We start from the raw sequence: 15,329 nt of genomic DNA, 5'->3' as shown, positions 1-15,329 counted from the left end.
CTCCACTCGGTAGGATTTTTCAAACTTAGGCGAGTACTGGACTGCAGCTAAGCCCCCGAATGGGAGGGTCGCTCTCCACTCGGTAGGATTTTTCAAACTTAGGCGAGTACTGGAATGCAGCTAAGCCCCCGAGTGGGAGGGTCGCTCTCTACTCGGTAGGATTTTTCAAACTTAGGCGAGTACTGGACTGCAGCCAAGACCCCGAGTGGGAGGGTCGCTCTCCACTCGGTAGGATTTTCAAATACTTAGGCGAGTACTGGACTGCAGCTAAGCCCCTGAGTGTGAGGCTGGCTCACCACTCGGTAGGATTTTCAAATACTTAGGCGAGTACTGGACTGCAGCTAAGCCCCCAAGTGGGAGGCTGGCTCACCACTCGGTAGGATTTTCAAATACTTAGGCGAAACGGGTTCACAGCTAAGCCTCCGAGTGAGAGGCTGGCTCACCACTCGGTAGGAAATTATTTTTACAAACTTAGGCGAAACGAATTCGCAGCTAAGCCACCCACTGGGGGATTTCTCATGCAAACAAAAACAATAACAATCACTGGGAAAATTATAACGCTCTTGTCTTTGATAAATAAACTACAGAAGTTTTTCTTATTACATCTCATCCGAGTGAGAATTCAAGTATAAAAGGGGCGGAGCATCTCCGCATTCCAGGCTCGTGGCTCATCAATCTGGCGATCGACGTTATAAAGGTGGTACGCTCCATTATGGAGGACTCTGGTGACTATGAAGGGACCTTTCCAAGTAGGAGCGAGTTTGTGTGGTTTCTGTTGATCCACTCGGAGGACCAAGTCTCCTTCTTGGAAGGCTCGACTCTTCACATTTCTGGCATGGAAACGACGCAAGTCTTGCTGATAGATGGTCGATCGGATCATGGCCATTTCTCTTTCTTATTTCAGGAGGTCGACCGCATCCTGTCGGGCTTGTTCTGCTTCATCTTCAGAGTAGAGCTCGACTCGGGGTGCGTTGTGAAGTAGGTCACTCGGCAAAACTGCTTCGGCTCCATAGACCAGAAAGAATGGGTTCTTCCAGTCGATCGGTTCGGGGTTGTCCTCAATCCCCAAAGAACTGATGGAAGCTCGTCGACCTATGCACCTGCTGCGTGTTTGAGATCGCGCATCAGTCGGGGTTTTAGTCCTTTGAGAATTAAGTTGTTTGCTCTTTCCGCTTGTCCATTCGACTAGGGGTGAGCGACTGAAGCGTAGTCGACTCGTGTGCCTTGAGAGGCGCAAAAGGCTCTGAATTTGTCAGAATCAAAGTTTGACCCATTGTCAGTGATGATGCTGTGCGGAACTCCATATCTGAATATCAACTCTCTGATGAAACTGATAGCAGTGCAAGCATCAAGATTCTTGATGGGCTTAGCTTCAATCCATTTGGTGAACTTGTCGACTGCTACTAGCACATGAGTGAAGCCGCTCCTGCCCGTTCTCAGTGGCCCAACCATGTCCAGTCCCCAAACAGCGAAGGGCCAGACGAGTAGAATGGTTTTTAGGGCTGACGCGGGTTTGTGCGACATATTGGAGTAAAACTGACATCCTTCACATTTTTCGACTATCTCTTTCGCCATTTCATTCGCCCTTGGCCAGTAGAATCCCGCTCGGTATGCTTTAGCCACAATGGTCTGAGAGGATGCATGATGACCACAGGTCCCCGAGTGGATATCATCAAGGATTATCTGACCTTCTTCTGGTGTTATACACTTCTGACTGACTCCAGTCGCGCTTTCTCTATACAACTGTCCCTTTATGACTGTAAAGGCCTTGGATCGACGGAAGATCTGTCGAGCCTCTTCTTCGTCCTTTGGGAGTTCTTTCCTTAGGATGTACGCGATGTACGGTACCGTCCAGTCGGGAGTGATGACCAAAACTTCCATGATCAGGTCGACCACAGCTGGAACTTCAACTTCAATCGGATCCGTGGCACTTTTTGGCTGCGGGGCTTCTTCAGTGAAGGGATCGTCCTGAACTGATGGTGTGTGGATGTGTTCTAAAAAGACATTGCTAGGAATGGCTTCTCTTTTGGAACCTATTTTCGCCAAATCATCAGCTACTTGATTTTCCAGTCGAGGTATGTGATGAAGTTCTAACCCCTCGAATTTCTTCTCTAGCTTTCTCACCGCATTGCAATAACTAGTCATGGCTGGACTTCTGATGTCCCACTCCTTCATCACTTGATTAACCACCAAATCTGAGTCGCCATAGACCACGAGGCGACGGACGCCGAGTGAAATGGCCATGCGCAACCCATATAAAAGTGCTTCATATTCTGCTTCGTTATTGGAGGAATCGAAGTGGATTTGAAGAACATATCTGAGCTTATCTCCTCAGGGGGAGACCAATACTACCCCGACACCGGAACCATTCAGCATTTTTGAACCGTCGAAGAACATGGTCCAATGCTTTGAGTGAACCTGAGTCGGCAGTTGTTGTTCAATCCACTCGGCGACGAAATCTGCTATTGCTTGGGACTTGATAGCTTTCTTTGCCTCAAACTTGATATCTAGAGGAAGGAGTTCAATCGCCCATTTTGTCATTCGACCAGTTGCATCTCTGTTGTGCAGGATCTCTGACAATGGAGCGTCGCTGACGACTGTAATGGAATGATCAGAGAAGTAGTGAGCAACCTTCTTTGTGGTCATATAAATCCCATATACAAGCTTCTGATAATGAGGATATCTTTGCTTCGATGGGGTCAAAACTTCAGAAACATAATATACTGGGCGCTGAACTTTGAAGGATTTTCCTTCTTCTCCCTGCTCGACCGTAAGTACCGTACTGACGACTTGTCCCGTGGCTGCGATGTAAATCAGAAAAGGCTCATTGCTGATTGGGGCAGCAAGCACCGGCTAGGTGGAGAGTAGAGCTTTGAGCTCTGCAAATGCTGCATCAGCTTCAGAAGTCCACTCGAACTTGTCTGACTTCTTCATCAATCGGTAAAGAGGCAATGCCTTTTCACCGAGACAAGAGATGAATCGACTTAAAGCGGCCAAGCAACCGGTAAGCTTCTGGACGTCGTGCACTCGCACAGGACGTTTCATCCGGAGTATAGTACCGAATTTTTCTGGATTGGCGTCGATTCCCCGTTCGGAAACGAGAAAACCGAGTAACTTTCCGCTAGGAACTCTGAATGTGCACTTTGATGGATTAAGCTTGATATCATACCTCCTAAGGTTGGCAAAGGTTTCAGCAAGGTCAGTCAACAGGTCGGAACCCTTCCGTGACTTGACCACAATATCATCCATGTATGCTTCCATATTCCGACTGATTTGAGTGAGCAAACACTTCTGAATCATCCTCATGAATGTGGCTCTGGCATTCTTGAGGCCGAATGGCATGGTAACATAACAGAAGCACCCGAATGGAGTGATGGAAGCTGTTTTGATCTCGTCAGGTCCATACAGACGGATCTGATGGTACCCGGAATAGGCGTCTAAAAAAGACAGTCGCTCACATCCCGCAGTCGAGTCGACTATCTGGTCGATGCGGGGGAGAGGAAAATGATCTTTCGGGAAGGCCCGATTGATATGTTTAAAGTCAATGCACATGCGAAGTGACTTGTCCTTCTTGGGGACCATGGCAACATTGGCGAGCCACTCGGAGTGGTAAATCTCTCGGATGAACTCCGCTGCTAAGAGCCGAGCCACCTCCTCACCAATAGCCTTTCTCTTTTGGACGGCGGACCGTCGGAGATGTTCTTTGACAGCTTTCACTTTTGAGTCGACTCGTAGGCGGTGCTCAGCCAGCCCCCTGGGAACACCCGGCATGTCAGAAGGCTTCCATGAGAAGATGTCCTAGTTCTCACGAAGGAACTGGATGAGCGCTTCTTCCTATTTGGAGTCGAGCGTTGTTGAGATATGGGTCGGAGCAGCACTGGGATCGGTCGGGTGAATGTGAACCGGCTTCGTTTCACCAGATGACTGAAAAGCTGATTCTATAGCGGGCTTCTTGGCTCGCAACAAATCACTCGGGTCTGCAGTCTTCTGGTACTCCTGCAGCTCCACCACTGCCATCTGAGCATCAGGGATCTTTGAGCCTTTCTGAAAACACTCTTCTGCTTTCTTCCGATTGCCCGTAACAGTGATCACACCTTTGGGACCAGGCACCTTCAATTTGAGATACACATAACATGGTCGAGCTATGAAGCGTGCATAAGCTGGACTGCCCAAAATAGCGTGATAAGCACTCTGGAAATCCACAACTTCGAACGTCAACTTTTCTTTGCGGTAATTCTTGGAATCACCGAAAACCACATCAAGAGCAATTTGGCCGAGTGACTCAGCCTTCTTCCCAGGAATGACTCCATGGAAACTCATGTTGCTGGTACTGAGTCTGGACATCGGAATGCCCATCCCTTTCAACGTCTCAGCATACAGTATGTTCAAACCACTGCCACCATCCATCAAGACTTTGGTCAGTCGAGTGCCTTCAACAACTGGGTCGACCACCAAAGCTTGCCTCCCAGGGGTGGCAATGTGCGTTGGGTGATCGGACTGGTCGAATGTGATGGCAGTCTGAGACCACTTCAGATAACTGGGTGTCGCCGGAGCAACCATATTCACCTCACGGTTGATAACTTTCAGTCGACTTTTGCTTTCAACATCAGCAAAAATCATCAAGGTGGAATTGACCTGGGGGTATCCATCATCACTGTCTTCCTTGTCCTCAACTTTGTCCGACTCCTTTTCCTTATCTTTGGGTTGTTTGCCCTGGAACTGCTGGATCAAGAGCCGACACTGTCGAGTGGTATGTTTCGGGTAAATGAGCTTACCCTCTTCATCTTTCTTGGTGTGGATGTGACATGGCAAATCCAACACATCATTTCCGTCTTGGTCTTTAACTTTCTTGGGGTTCCAAGGCCCTTTGGGTTTCCCCTTAAACTTTCCTTGAGTTACAGCCAAGGCTTCCCCAGGAGCAGCTGGCTCGGCTTTCCGCTTCTGTTTCCGATTGGAATTTCCTCCTCCGGTTTCTTGGGCGACTGACTTGTGCTTGCCACTCCGGAGTCGATCCTCATCTTCACCATTAGCGTACTTGGTGGCAATCTCCATCATCCGATTCAGAGACATGTCTCCGGTTCGACCGAATTTCAGATTCAGTTCTCTGTACTTGACGCCTTCTTTGAAGGCACAGACTGCTTGGTGATCAGGCACATTCTCTACCGTGTGATGTAACGTGATCCATCTCTGGATGTAATCCCTCAAAGTTTCATTCGGCTTCTGCACGCAAGACCGCAGTTCCGTCAGCCCTGCCGGTCGCTTGCATGTTCCTTCAAATGTGGTGACAAACACTCGGGCGAGATCTTCCCAAGTGTAAATGCTGCTGGGTGCTAACTGATTCAGCCACGCTCTGGCCGAGCCCTCCAACATGAGAGGCAGGTGCTTCATGGCCACTTCATCATTGCCACCGCCAATCTGGACAGCCACTCGGTAGTCTTCAAGCCAAGTATCGGGCTTGGACTCACCAGTGAACTTACTGACTCCAGTCGCCAACCTGAAGTTGGGAGGAATCACAGCGGCCCTGATGGCTCTACTAAAGCACTCTGGCCCCGAAACATGTACTCTGCTGCTGGTAGGTGCATCTCTGTCGTGACCTTCTCGGTGAGCTCTGTTCCTGTCGACCAAACCTTGAACGAGAATGGATCTCGCATCAAAGCCTGGTTCCCTGGGGTCGACTGGAATCCTTCGCCCAACACTTGAGGGCGCCTATCATCCTGCTGTTGAGGCACACACGATCCACTCCTCGGGGGAGGGGTAGGCACTCGACGTCGATCGTCACGATCGAATCGGTGATCATACTGCTCATGGTTCCCATACTGATCACGCCGGTCCCCACGTCCCTCACGCCTCTGGGGCGATCTTGGGCTATGAGCCGACTGGACTATGTTTGCAGCAATGGATCTGCTATGAATCCTGTTCCGCGACTGAGAAACAGCGGAATTCTGGTCTCCTGTTGCCCGGAGTAACGCTCTGATCTGCAGCAAGCCTCTGCCAGCCTCTGACTGGGAAGGCTGAATTGACTCTGCTATACGGGCTGCAGCTGCTAAATTCTGAATTGGAGTTCAATATACCTGCGGGGGTGGAAAGAGCTGACGTCGACTAGATTCTGGAACCCGTTGTCGCCCATGCTCGTCGAGTGCTTGCTGGAGGTTCTCCAATCGAGTGCGCTCAGCCAAGTTTGCCAGGCGTGCGTCCTCCAAGGCACGAGCCTCGGGGGTTTCTCCAACGATAGGAGTGTGCAGTGCATCCATGTTTCGGCGGCGAAGTTCTTCTCTCTGCAGCGACATGAGAGGCTCGGGGAGATATTCCTCATGAGGATGCGACGGGTCGCCTCCACCTGCGCCTCCGTCGGTGCGGGGAAAACTGAGAGGACTGCGTGGTCCATCGACCATCAGAACCTCCGCCGTCGGATCACTGCTGTCGCACTCGGATGCGGTCTCTACGGAGCCAGTCGACAGGTCAAACAGGCCGTAGAGGGATTCGTCGGGCTCGATTGTTGCGACTTGAGGGGTGGCCGACTGGCGTGCCACCGCGTGTCTCACCCACCGCTGAAGTCTCGATCGACCGGAGCGCTTGCGCCGGCGGGAAACAGGGAGGAAGGACAACACAGGGGCCGACCGGTAATGGGTCGACGGTTGCCGCAAGAGGACGCCGCGAATGCACGCGCGAAAGTGCGTTGCCCCGCGGATAGAGAGTGCGTAGACGTCGAGCGGAGCCTCCTGAAGCCAAGCGGAGTCGTCGGCGATGAACGTGAGCGCACCGAGACGGATCTCGTGGCCCTCCACCAAAACTCCGCCCGAAACCATGATGATTTGGATTGGAAAAGATCGCAACTGCTCCAACAAATCGCTAAGACAATGGCCCCACGGTGGGCGCCAACTGTCGTGGTTCTAAGTCTGACAGTAATGTAGGGCGGTAGGTATGGAGAGGCAAGATCTTAGCTATGGAGTAGTTGTAAGTACACGAGGTTTACGAGTTCAGGCCCTTCTCGGAGGAAGTAATAGCCCTATGTCTCGGAGCCCGGAGGCGGTCGACTGGATTATGTGTGTATGAATTACAGGGGTGCGAACCCTCTACACTGAGGAGGGGGGTGGCTTATATAGAGTTCGCCAGACCCCTCCGGCCCTCAGTTATGCAGGGTTTTAAGTACATTAAGGTCGGGCGTTACTGGTAACGCCCCTAATAAAGTGCCATGATAACCATAAAAGCTACTTAATGACCGACCGTTAGCGTGCGGAGCGACTTTAGGTCTCCTGGCCGTCGAGTGGTTGGATCCTGGTCGAGTGATTGTTTCTTGGTCGAGTGTCTTTGAGTCTGTCGAGTGGAACACCTCCAAGTCGATTGAAAGGTGATTTCTTCTAGAGATGTCCTTGGGTAAGGCAGTCAGGACAGGTCCATGACCCTACCCTAGATACATAGCTTCATCAGTACCCCCCCTAAGACTATGCTATGCTAACTAATACTATAGGAAAGCTTTTGTATTTTTCATAATACCACAGGAAAGTTCATGGTTTTCCATGTGCTTCTCGAACCGCTCTGCTTTATAAATAAAGCAACCATTCATACAACCAACATCCAAACTTCATAGCAAATACGACGGCTGGGGCAACAACACATGCACACCAAAAAAGAGACACGAGAAGAAAAAAATCCACCGAGTGGCGACCAACATGCAGCCCTACGAAGAAGATAAGCGATGCGCAGTAGCCAGAAGAGCAGCTAGCAATGAGCCCGAACCGATCCTGGTCACGCTGCCTAGAGAGCAGGTGCCAATGCTACAGAAAAACAAGGACTTTGAAGGAGTCAGAGGCCTGCTGCGGAAAGGCCCGCTCAATCATCATTTTATTATGTGTCGTCACAACGTCCACGACATCGCCACAAAGATTAGTTAGAATAAGCGGCGATGCCGCCCAGGCTGGGTAGCTCTGGCCTGAAGGAACTCCGCAAAGTCCAGGGCCTCCCAGTCGGGCCCTAGTGCCTCACGGATGAAACTTCAGAGGACCCGTGCTGGCGTGCCCGAGAATAGGATGTGGGTCCTGATTTCCAAGACCGCACAAAGGGGGGCAAATGCCATCACCGGGGCCATGCCGCTTAAGCACCTCGGTCCCTTAGGGGATGCGGTCTCGTTGTAGTTGCCACACAAAAATCTTAATCTTCAAGGGCAATGGTTCCTTCCACAGAGGAGAAAGCCAGGGGATGATGCGCGACCAGCATAGTGCCTGATATGCCGAGCTCATCGAAAACTCACCCAAACACCTTCCATTGTTGATTCTTGTGTTTTCAATTCGTGCAGGGTCAACATAGCATCTCCTTCCAATCTTATATTTTTTTATCCCGCATTATTAAGAATCCCGGGGACCCAAGAGTTGAAAACATCTCCGTCCGTATGCATTGACTAATCCTCACTCCCATACATGCGGAAACAACCCGGAAGCACATGTACCTACCACCATGTAGTATTATACGAACAAATACTCATACAATATTGACTAGCGAATCGACCCACGGTTTTGATGCACTATATGTCACAACATCACCTGCTCCACAATCCACACGATACTATAATCCATGCTTCGCCCGTTGTGCGCCGCGAGGTGCTAGCCGATCGATCTAACGAACGTAATGGGGCCGAACGAGTGCATGCATGGCCAGGGGCCGAACTAGGCGTCGTCCTCCTCCTCCTTCTCCTCCGGGTCGGTAAGGTCGATTAACGTCGGCGCAGGGCCGGCCAGGGGAATGCCGTGTTACAGGCGGCGGCGATGTAGGCCGCGGGCAGCTGTTCCGGCACGGGCAGTGCCGGGGCGGGGGACTGTTCCGGCGCAGGCAATGACAGCGTGGGGGGCTGTGCGGCCACCTGTGCAGCCGCGGCCTGCCGCGCCTCCTCCTCAGCCTCGCGTTGCTCCTCCTTAAGGTCGCGCTCGAGCATTTCCTCGTACTCGCCGCGACGACGCTCCTCGGCCAGCCGTCGCTAGCGCCACATCTCGAGGTAGGCCGCCTCCTGCGCCGGCGTCGCCCCCATCCAAACCGGTGGCGTGGACACCTACTCGCGCAGTACTCCCGTCCGGTAGTAGCGCTCGATCGGGGACGGCTCCGGCTCAGGCTCCGGCTGCGGCTCCGGGTCGGCCTTGACACGGCGTCGGGGAGGGGACGACGGGGCCACCGGCGTCACCACGCAGTCGCCGGCCGCGGAGAGGGCAATGGCCTGCACCATGGCCGCCTCGTACCGGGCCTCCTCTTCCTCCGCCACCTGCACCCTGCGCCGCTCGTCCTCCTCGCTCTCGCGGTAGACCGCCGCAAGGGCCGCCTGGTAGGCGTCCTCCGCCGTTTGGTCCTCCTCGCGGACGACGAGTGGGGGCGGCGGCAAGCTGCAGTCGACCTCGCACGCCGCTGCGCCTCGCCTCCTCGTCCTCGAAGGCGAACCACCGCTTCCAGTTCGGCGAGTCGATGGCGTAGGTGTCGTCGTGGCGCTGCTCTGGCGTCAGCGGCGCCCGCCGGCGCCGCACCTCCTCCGCGTGCGCCCTAGCGGACCGCGACGCCGTCGACACTGGGATCCTCTCTGGATCCAGATGACAGTCGTGCGGCAGGGTGGAGGCACGCGGTGCTGCCAGTGCCACTCCGCCTGATGCACTGGCACGTTCACGCGCTGCCTCTACCGGCGAGCCGGTGCCGACGGAGGCGGGAGGAGCTCCGATGGGAAAGGGACGGCAGGGGCCTTACCCTTGGCCTTGCTGCTGCCGGTGCCAGAGAAGAGCCCCATCTCACTGTGTTGGTGGTGGCTAGGTTTTGCCGACGACGGGAGAGCAGAACTGGCTAGATATGGACGATGAGTTTGGATAAGGACGGCCCCGCCGCACGGCAGGCTTAAAAAAGGACGATCGTCGTCGTTGACGCGTGGGTTCGTGGTCATAAATTAAGTTGACTGCGTGAATAACGGGTAGTTGGACGGCTGCCAGATGGGTACGCGGCGGGCACCGAGAAGGCGCGCGTGGCGTCCGTTCCGCGTCCACGTCGACGCAATTGGAACGCAAATTTGGACCGCAAATGCGTCGGGGCGGACGCGAAGCGAATGTGATTTAGGTTTGAGTCGGTAAGTTGGGCACTACTTTTATCCGTGCTGACTCCAATAAATACAGACGAATGAATGAGTCGCCTTTTTGAAGTTGCTCTAAGTGACCAGCACATTGTGCTGCAAGTCTTCCTGCCGGGATATAAAATTCTCGAGAAAGCGGCATCCTGGTTGGTGAAATGTGACTGCATCTTTGACCATTTGAACCTACCTCTTTTTCTGATAACAAAGGTCGGAGAATCGTTAGTCCATCACCACACGGTTGTATAGTTTCTCACGCTATTCTGCGGTTCTGCGACAATGGCATCGGGCTCCACCTCACCGTCTTTTCACATACGTGCTCAGGGACGCAAGCTGGGGTGACACGTGCTCACGTGGATATGATGTTCGCCGGCAGTTGCTCCTTGCTCCCTGCATGATCTGGTAAAGTACGGTAGTTGTATTCGCCGGTCTGTGATCTGGTTTAGTCATGAGCAGGGTGTGGCTAGGTCTCAATCAACTGAGATTTAAATAAGTCTTAGTTAAGTAACATAACAAACAAAAGAAAAAAAATCTAAAGAAGAAAAATTGCATAGATCTTAATGTAAGATCTCATGAATATGGTATCAATTGACACTTAACGAGATATCAATCGACTGAGACTTAGTAAAACTGTATGAATGCCTAGAGTACTTTGAAGTTAAATATTGTCAGGATCCGGGATCAGAGACATGCAAATCTAACTAATGGATTCAAAGACTCGACATCAGAGGCGGACCCAAGACAAAAATGTCCCGTATACTATGTACATGTCAATCTCAATCTATAGTATTATAATGTTAATAAGAGCAACTCCAACGCGCGACACGTGCTTTGTTCGTTTTTTGTTCGTTTGGGTCTGTCGTCCGCTCATTGTCCGTCTATTTTTGCGTTTGGATCCATTTTCGCCCTTGCGGCCGGCCATGCATGTTTTTTCAAACATAATTCAAACAAAATACAAACATCTTACATGGTTTCACAATCAAACAATATAGCAAAGTTTACAAGCCAAATAAATATATCATAGTTTACAGGCCAAATTAAATTGTCTCAAATACATTTAAAAAAAGATGCATCTGAATGTTGTCAACGTGAGCCCACATATACTCAACCAAATCATTTTGCAGCTGAATGTGAGTTTTTCAATCACGCATTTGATGATGAAATTGGGTGAACTGTGCAAACGTTGCCGCTCCTCCGTGCTCAGGCACGACATTGTCGCCCTGAAACGGAAACCCTTGGTCATAGAGACGTTCCAGGCGCTCATCCTCTATGATCATATCGTGCATGAGCACACAAGCAGTCATCTCCCATAACTTTTTGGTACTCCATGTTCTAGCAGGATACCGAACGATGCCCTATCGAGATCACAGAACACCGAAGGCATGTTCCACATCATTCCTAGCACTCTCTTGCTCTTGGGCAAATCTCTTCCTCTTCTCTCCTACATGGTTGGAGATTGTCTTCACCATAGTAGTTTACTCAGGATAGATATCGTCAGCTAGATAGTATCATTTGTTATAGTTGTGGCTATTTATGTTAACGTTGACCTTCAGGCAGTTCCCTTCGGCAGGCCTTGCAAACTCATGAGAGCCTTGAAGCACGTTGAATCATTGTGTGATCCGGCTATTCCGAAGAAAGAGTGCCAGATCCAGAGATCTTGTGAGGCCACGACTGAGGGAGTGCTGGATTATGGGGTCCTCGGGTGTCCGGGCTATGTGACATGGGCCGGACTGATGGGTCGTGAAGATACAAGGTAGAGGGCCTTCCCCCATGTCCGGATGGGACTCTCCTTTGTGTGGATGGCACGATTGGCGTCCGGATGTGTGCTTTCCTTTCTCTGTAAACCGACCATGTACAACCCTAGGTCCCTCTGGTGTCTATATAAACCAAAGGGGTTAGTCTGTAGAGGCTATCAGAATTTACATAGGCAAGACAACTAGGGTTTAGCCATTATGATCTAGAGGTAGATCAACTCTTGTAACCCCTATACTCATCAAAGTCAATCAAGCAGGAAGTAGGGTTTTACCTTCATTAAGAGGGCCCGAACCTAGGTAAACATCGTGTCCCCTTTGTTTCCTCTTACCTTCGATCCTCAGACGCACAGTTCGGGACCCCCTACCCGAGATCGGCCGGTTTTGACATCGACATTGGTGCTTTCATTGAGAGTTCCACTATGTCGTCAGTAGAAGGTCCGATGGCTCGTTCAATCATCAACAACGATGTTGTTTCCAGGGAAACCTTCCTCCCCGGTCAACTTTTCGTGTTCGACGGCTTCGCTCTGCGCGCCAATTCGATTGGTCATCTCGAACAGATCGACAGCTATGCCCCTGGTCATCAGATCAGATTTGGGATCCTGAATTACGTCGCCGACGTCCGAGGAGACTTGATCTTCGATGGGTTCACGGCCTCGGCCATTGTTCCTCTGTTCCAAGAGGGAAACTCATCGGACTCGTCATCAGGCACTGATCAAGGACCAACTATCATCCTTGCCTAGGCCATAGATCCAGGGCAAACTACTTCATCCAAAGATGGGTATCTAAAACCCACCGGACCCTCTCCTACTATGGAACTTTTCTCTGAAGACCCGGAGGCAGCTATGTCGGCAAGCCTGGAGTCAAACAGTACTCTCCCTATCATCGGACAGCCAAACCCGCCTCAGGATGCAAACTCCGAACTCTCGAGGCCCGCATCTGGTGAGCACAACCTAAAATCTACCGTGCCTAGCCCTGTAGGTCCTCGGTCCCCCGTCCGGCCTTCGCTATTAAACGAGGCCTTAGACTTAATGCGATCCCTCGCCATTAAGTAAGCGTCACCTCCAAACTATGCCCAACCCGGACTAGGGGCTGAGAGCGGGGAATTTTACGTCTCAGCCACCACCCACTTAATAGCCACTGTCGAGGATTTGACCGACATGCTAGATTACACCTCCGAATACATCGACGGTATGGACGACGATGCCGGAGACAAACAAAGCCAGACCCGTCATTCACCGGACGCTGGATGGCTACCTCCACATATAATGTATATATGGTGGATACACCTAAAGAGGACGACGACGAAGGCCAGAAAGATCCGAGTGAGGACAAGCCCACGGATGCACCACCGAAACATCGATGTCAGCGACGCCGCTCAAAATCGCGTCATGAAAAGGACAATAATACCGGCACCGGAGACAATAACACTCCAGACAATGCCGAGGATCCCGACGAACCCGTCGAGCCTACGTTCGAACATGATGATTGGGAGGAGGGAAAAATCAACCCCGATGAGCCGGTCGGGAATGAGGATTCGGAAGATAGTAACTATCTACCGATCTCCGAGGATGATGTCAGCCTCGGCAACAAAGACTTCATCGTGCCAGAGAAACCCCTCGAGCAACAGCGCTTTAAGCGTCAGCTAATCGCAACTGCGTGAAGCCTAAAGAAGAAGCAGCAACATCTCCAAGCCGAATAGGATACCCTCAATGACAAATGGACCAAAGTCCTAGCTACTGAAGAATACGGCTTCGAGCGCCCAACAAAGAGTTATCCAAAGCGTCGGCTACTACCACAATTCGACGACGAGGCCCTTGAGCCAATACCGTCGAGATATGACCGCGCTGATGAACCAGACCGACCACCACGTGGGCGAGATAAAGCGGCTACTTATGCCGAACACCAGGCCCTACCACCTTGATACGTCTCCAACGTATCTATAATTTTTGATTGTTCCATGCTATTATATTATCTGTTTTGGATGTTAATGGGCTTATTTATACACTTTTATATTATTTTTGGGACTAACCTACTAACCCAAGGCCCAGTGCAAATTGTTGTTTCTTTTCCTATTTCAGTGTTTCGCAGAAAAGAAATATCAAACGGAATCCAAATGGAATGAAACCTTCGGGAGAGTTATTTTTGGGACAAACGTGATCCAGGGGACTTGGAGTGGACGTCAAGAAACCAACGAGGAGGCCACGAGGTAGGGGGGCGTGCCTACCCCCCTGGGCGCGCCCACCACCCCTCGTGGGCCCCTCGTGGCTCCACCGACCTACTTCTTCCTCCTATATATATCCATATACCCCGAAAACATCCAGGAGCACCACGAAACCCTATTTCCACCGCCGCAACCTTCTGTACACAAGAGATCCCATCTTGGGGCCTTTTCCGGAGCTCCACCGGAGGGGGAATCAATCACGGAGGGCTTCTACATCAACACCATAGCCTCTTCGATGATGTGTGAGTAGTTTACTTCAGACCTTTGGGTCCATAGTTATTAGCTAGATGGCTTCTTCTCTCTCTTTGGATCTCAATACAATGTTCTCCTTGATCTTCTTGGAGATCTATTTGACGTAACTGTTTTTGCGGTGTGTTTGTCGAGATCCGATGAATTGTGGGTTTATGATCAAGTTTATCTATGAACAATATTTGATTCTTCTCTGAAATCTTTTATGTATGATTGGTTATCTTTGCAAGTCTCTTCGAATTATCAGTTTGGTTTGGCCTACTAGATTGATCTTTCTTGCAATGGGAGAAGTGCTTAGCTTTGGGTTCAATCTTGTGGTGTCCTTTCCTAGTGACAGCAGGGGAAGCAAGGCACGTATTGTATTGTTGCCATCGAGGATAAAAATATGGGGTTTATATCATATTGCTTGAGTTTATCCCTCTACATCATGCCATCTTGCCTAATGCATTACTCTGTTCTTATGAACTTAATACTGTAGATTCATGCTGGATAGCGGTCGATGTGTGGGGTAATAGTAGTAGATGCAGAATCGTTTCGGTCTACTTGTCTCGGACGTGATACCTATATACATGATCATGCCTAGATATTCTCATAATTATGCACTTTTCTATCAATTGCTCGACAGTAATTTGTTCACCCACCGTAATACTTATGCTATCTTGAGAGAAGCCACTAGTGAAACCTATGGCCCCCGGGTCTATTCTCCTTTATATTAATCTCCCGTCAACAAGCTATTTCTATTGCCATTTATTTTGCAATCTTTATTTTCCAATCTATATCATAAAAAAACCAAAAAATATTTATCTTATTATTATTATCTGTATCAGATCTCACTCTCGTAAGTGACCATGAAGGGATTGACAACCCCTTTATCGTGTTGGTTGCGAGGTTCTTATTTGTTTGTGTAGATACGAGGGACTTGCGTGTAGTCTCCTACTAGATTGATACCTTGGTTCTCAAAAACTGAGGGAAATACTTATGCTACTTTGCTGCATCACCTTTTCCTCTTCAAGGGAAA

This window comes from Triticum aestivum, chromosome 7A (assembly GCF_018294505.1).
Source record: "Triticum aestivum cultivar Chinese Spring chromosome 7A, IWGSC CS RefSeq v2.1, whole genome shotgun sequence".
NCBI lineage: Eukaryota > Viridiplantae > Streptophyta > Magnoliopsida > Poales > Poaceae > Triticum > Triticum aestivum.
The sequence above is the reverse complement of the archived record's forward strand: the minus strand, read 5'-3'. Positions refer to the sequence as shown.